Consider the following 6,098-nt stretch of genomic DNA (forward strand, 5'->3'; position numbering starts at 1 on the left):
TTGCAAGTTTTACGTGGATGCTACGGGCTTCAGCAAGAACCAATCTCACCTACGCATCAAAACCACAACGATAGTTTGTCAAATAGACTCCGTTTTAACCTTCGCAAGGACCGGGCGTAGCCATACTCGGTTCAACTAAAGTTGGAGAGACAGTCGCCCGCAAGCCACCTATGTGCAAAGCACGTCGGGGAAACCGGTCTCGTGTAAGCGTACGCGTAATGTTGGTCCGGGTCGTCTCGTCCAACAATGCCGTCGAACCAAAGTATAACATGCTGGTAGGCAGTATGACTTATATCGCCCACAACTCACTTGTGTTCTACTCGTGCATATAACATCAACATAAATAACCTAGGCTCGGATGCCACTGTTGGGTTTCGTAGTAATTTCAAAAAAATTCCTACGCACACGCAAGATCATGTGATGCATAGCAACGAGATGGCAGAGTGTTGTCTACGTACCCACGCAGACCGACTGCGGAAGCGTTGACGCAACGTAGAGGAAGTAGTCGTGCGTCTTCACGATCCAACCGATCAAGCACCGAAACTACGGCACCTCCGAGTTTGAGCACACGTTCAGCTCGATGACGATCCCCGGACTCCGATCCAGCAAAGTGTCGGGGAAGAGTTCCGTCAGCACGACGGCGTGGTGACGATCTTGATGCACTACAGCAGCAGGGCTTCGCATAAACTCCGCTACAGTATTATCGAGGAATATGGTGGCTGGGGGCACCGCACACGGCTAAGGAATAGATCACGTGGATCAACTTGTGTGTTTCTGGGGTGCCTCTGCCTCAGTATATAAAGGAGCCAAGGGGGAGGGGGGCGCCGGCCAGGGAGGAGGGTGCAGGAGGAGTCCTACTCCTTCCGGGAGTAGGACTCCCCCCCCCCCAATCCTATTTGGACTAGGATTCCCCGAGGGGGAAAGAGGGAGAGGGGGGCCGGCCACCTCTCCTAGTCCTAATAGGACTAGGGGAGGGGGGAGGCACGCAGCCACCTTGGGCTGCCCCTTTCTCCTTTCCACTAAAGCCCATAAAGGCCCATATGGCTCCCGGGGGGTTCCGGTAACCTCCCGGTACTCCGGTAAAATCCCGATTTCACCCGGAACACTTCCGATGTCCAAATATAGGCTTCCAATATATCAATCTTTATGTCTCGACCATTTCGAGACTCCTCGTCATGTCCGTGATCATCCGGGACTCCGAACAACCTTCGGTACATCAAAATGCATAAACTCATAATATAACTGTCATCGTAACCTTAAGCGTGCGGACCCTACGGGTTCGAGAACAATGTAGACATGACCGAGACATGTCTCCGGTCAATAACCAATAGCGGGACCTGGATGCCCATATTGGCTCCTACATATTCTACGAAGATCTTTATCGGTCAGACCGCATAACAACATACGTTGTTCCCTTTGTCATCGGTATGTTACTTGCCCGAGATTCGATCGTCGGTATCCAATACCTAGTTCAATCTCGTTACCGGCAAGTCTCTTTACTCGTTCTGTAATACATCATCCGCAACTAACTCATTAGTTGCAATGCTTGCAAGGCTTATGTGATGTGCATTACCGAGAGGGCCCAGAGATACCTCTCCGACAATCGGAGTGACAAATCCTAATCTCGAAATACGCCAACCCAACATCTACCTTTGGAGACACCTGTAATGCTCCTTTATAATCACCCAGTTACGTTGTGACGTTTGGTAGCACCCAAAGTGTTCCTCCGGCAAACGGGAGTTGCATAATCTCATAGTCATAGGAACATGGTATAAGTCATGAAGAAAGCAATAGCAACATACTAAACGATCGGGTGCTAAGCTAATGGAATGGGTCATGTCAATCAGATCATTCAACTAATGATGTGATCCCGTTAATCAAATAACAACTTCCTTTGTCTATGGTTAGGAAACATAACCATCTTTGATTAACGAGCTAGTCAAGTAGAGGCATACTAGTGACACTCTGTTTGTCTATGTATTCACACATGTATTATGTTTCCGGTTAATACAATTCTAGCATGAATAATAAACACTTATCATGAAATAAGGAAATAAATAATAACTTTATTATTGCCTCTAGGGCATATTTCCTTCACCCACCACAAGTACCAGGTTGATATGGCAATCATGTCACGCACATTACGAATGCCCATAATACATAGATCCTGATCTGGTAATGAAAGTAAATATTTCAAGATTGCCTCACCCGCATACATCCCTAGTCTTCTCCAGACTTCTTTTGCTCTGTCATATAGAAATAATAGATGTTTTGTGTCTTCTGACCCAGATGAGCAGGCAAGACACTTAGGCCAGACTTTCACATATCTATTAGCTAAGTTAACACGACACGGAAGAGTGCCATGAAGTGTACGCCAAATAAATATTTTAACCTTTGCTGGACAAGCAAGTTTCCAAATCCTCGCCCAAATAGGATTGACCGTGGTACGTCCCATCCCATTGGTATGTCGTAACTTGTTCCCATATTGGTGGTCCCATTCCACAAAATAAGCAGACCGAACCGAAAAAATCCCATTTTTTGTGAAATTCCAAGCTACGAAATCTGGCATATCATGTTGCGCTATCGGGATTGCAAGCACTCGCTGAACATCAATAGGCCATAGAGTCTGTCTAAGAAGATCTTCATCCCAGCTATTTGTTGGAAATATGCCCTAGAGGCAATAATAAAATGGTTATTATTATATTTCTTTGTTCATGATAATTGTCTATTGTTCATGCTATAATTGTGTTATCCGGAAATCATAATACATGTGTGAATACATAGACCACAACACGTCCCTAGTGAGCCTCTAGTTGACTAGCTCATTTATCAAAAGATAGTGATGGTTTTCTGACTATGGACATTGGATGTCATTGATAACGGGATCACATCATTAGGAGAATGATGTGATGGACAAGACCCAATCCTAAGCATAGCTCAAAGATCGTGTAGTTCGTTTGTTGTAGCTTTTCTGAATGTCAAGTATCATTTCCTTAGACCATGAGATTGTGCAACTCCCGGATACCGTAGGAGTACCTTGGGCGTGCCAAACGTCACAACGTAACTGGGTGACTATAAAGGTACACTACAGGTATCTCCGAAAGTGTCTGTTGGGTTGGCACGAATCGAGACTGGGATTTGTCACTCCGTATGACGGAGAGGTATCTCTGGGCCCACTCGGTAATGCATCATCATAATGAGCTCAATGTGACCAAGTAGTTGATCACGGGATCATGCATTACGGCACGAGTAAAGTGACTTGCCGGTAATGAGATTGAACGAGGTATTGGGATACCGACGATTGAGTCTCGGGCAAGTAACGTACCGATTGACAAAGGGAATTGTATACGGATTGATTGAATCCCCGACATCGTGGTTCATCCGATGAGATCATCGTGGAGCATGTGGGAGCCAGCATGGGTATCCAGATCCCGCTGTTGGTTATTGACCGGAGAGGCGTCTTGGTCATGTCTGCATGTCTCCCGAACCCGTAGGGTCTACACACTTAAGGTTCGGTGACGCTAGGGTTGTAGAGATATTAGTATGCAGTAACCCGAAAGTTGTTCGGAGTCCCGGATGAGATCTCGGACGTCACGAGGAGTTCCGGAATGGTCCGGAGGTAAAGATTTATATATAGGAAGTCTAGTTTCGGCCATCGGGAAGGTTTCGGGGGTCGCCGGTATTGTACCGGGACCACCGGAAGGGTCTCGGGGGTCCACCGGGTGGGGCCACCTATCCCGGAGGGCCCCATGGGCTGAATTGGGAGGGGAACCAGCCCCTAGTGGGCTGGTGTGCCCCCCCCCCCTTGGGCCTCCCCTGCGCCTAGGGTTGGGAAACCCTAGGGGTGGGGGCGCCCCCCACTTGGCTTGGGGGGAAGCCACCCCTTGGCCACCGCCCCCTTGGAGATCCATCTCCCTAGGGCCGCCCCCCCCCCCAAGGCCCCTATATAAAGAGGAGGGAGGGAGGGCAGCCGCACCTTTGCTCTTGGCGCCTCCCTCTCCCTCCATAACACCTCTCCTCCCCGCTTGCGCTTGGCGAAACCCTACCGGGATCCTGCTGCATCCAACACCACGCCGTCGTGCTGCTGGATCTTCATCAACCTCTCTTTCCCCCTTGCTGGATCAAGTTGGAGGAGACGTCTTCCCAATTGTACGTGTGTTGAACGCGGAGGTGCCGTCCGTTCGGCACTTGGTCATCGGTGATTTAGATAACGTCGAGTACGACTCCATCAACCCCGTTCTCTTGAACGCTTCCGCGCGCGATCTACAAGGGTATGTAGATGCACTCCTCTCTCCCTCGTTGCTAGATGACTCCATAGATTGATCTTGGTGATGCGTAGAAAATTTTAAAATTCTGCTACGTTCCCTAACACTATTTAGGATTGGATCAATCAAATCTTCTACCTTCCATAACAATTGGCCTCCCTTAGGGGTAACAATTTTATGGTTTGCACAATTCGAAATCCACGCGTCCTCTCAAATGTCAATATTCTGCCCATTTCCCACTCGCCAAATATGACCGCGCTTCAGGGAGCTCACACCCGCCATAATACTTTGCCAGGTGAAGGAAGAACCCTTCTTCAGGTCAGTGTTCAACAAGTCACCATCAGGATAGTATTTGACTCTCAAAATAGTAGCACATAGAGAGTCCGGATTCTCGATAAGACGCCAAGCCTGTTTAGCAAGCATAGCCAAATTGAAACAATGGATATCCCGAAAACCAATTCCCCCTTGGTTCTTGGGTACACACATTTTCCACCAAGCCATCCAATGCATCCTCCTTTGGTTGTCCTCATCTCCCCACCAGAAATGCGCCATCGCGTCAATAATTCCTTTGCAATTTTTTTTGGAATTTTAAAGACCGACATTGCATAGGTGGGAATAGCTTGAACAACCGCTTTAAGTAAGATCTCCTTTCCTCCAGCTGACATAAGTTTTTCCTTCCAACCACTAATTCTCTGAACAATACGATCGATTAAGTATTGAAAACAATCGGTTTTATCTAAACCCACATTGGCCGGCAGTCCTAAATATTTGTCATTCAAGGCCTCAGTCATTATATTGAGAATTGTACACATTTGTTCTCTAGTGTCCACTCCTGTATTAGGACTAAAAAAGATGCTGGATTTCTCGACACTGACCATCTGCCCTGAAGCTGCGCAATACGAATCTAGAACTGATTTTAAAGTTTCCTCACTTTGCAAATTTGCTTTCATAAGGATTAAAGAGTCATCAGCAAAAAGAAGGTTCGTGATAGATGGGGCATCTCTGCAAACCTTTACTCCTGAAATATTCCCATTTTCTTCCGCATGTGTTAGTAAAGCTGTGAGACCCTCCGTGCATAACAGGAACAGGTAAGGAGACAGCGGGTCTCCTTGCCTTAGACCCCTAGTAGGTTTAAAACTTTCACTTTCCTCCGCATTAAACCGAATACGATACTCAACAGTAGAGACACACTCCATAATAAAATTTACCCACACCTCACGAAATCCAAGTTTGAGCATAATCTCCTTGAGAAAAGGCCATTCAACCCGGTGATAAGCTTTATGCATATCTATGAGTCAGTTGAATTATTATAGTCAAATTTTAATCTAAAGATGTATGATTGAAAGTTACATAGGGGTCCATGTCGCCGAGTTCGCCTAGGGCCTCCCAAAGCACACGGACAGCCTGTTCTCCATGGTAAACTTACTGAGACTGTTTATTGCCGTCGCCCCGTCTCACGGCTGTCTCCTTGCGCATGGTTCACCCGCTTTGCTGGCTTCGCTGCCTCCAGGGTTTGTCGCGTCCAAATGCAATAACTCACATTGTATCTACAAATCCACAAGCCACACCGTCTATCTTCTTGTTTATGTAGACCATATTATTCTCACGGCTTCTTCCCCATCTTTTCTGAACTATCGTTATCTCTCTTCTAGGTCAGGAATTTTCTATGACCGACCTCGGCGCTCTTTCTCACTTCCTAGGCATTGCCGTCATTCGTTCTTCCCCCGACCTTCATCTATCTCAGCGGCAATATGCCTTGGATATTATCGAGCGGTGCAGTATGTCTGACTGCGTTCGCATGCCCATTGACTCCCCTGCTAAACTCTCCAACTG

This window comes from Triticum urartu, chromosome 3 (genome assembly GCF_003073215.2).
Source record: "Triticum urartu cultivar G1812 chromosome 3, Tu2.1, whole genome shotgun sequence".
NCBI classification, from domain to species: domain Eukaryota; kingdom Viridiplantae; phylum Streptophyta; class Magnoliopsida; order Poales; family Poaceae; genus Triticum; species Triticum urartu.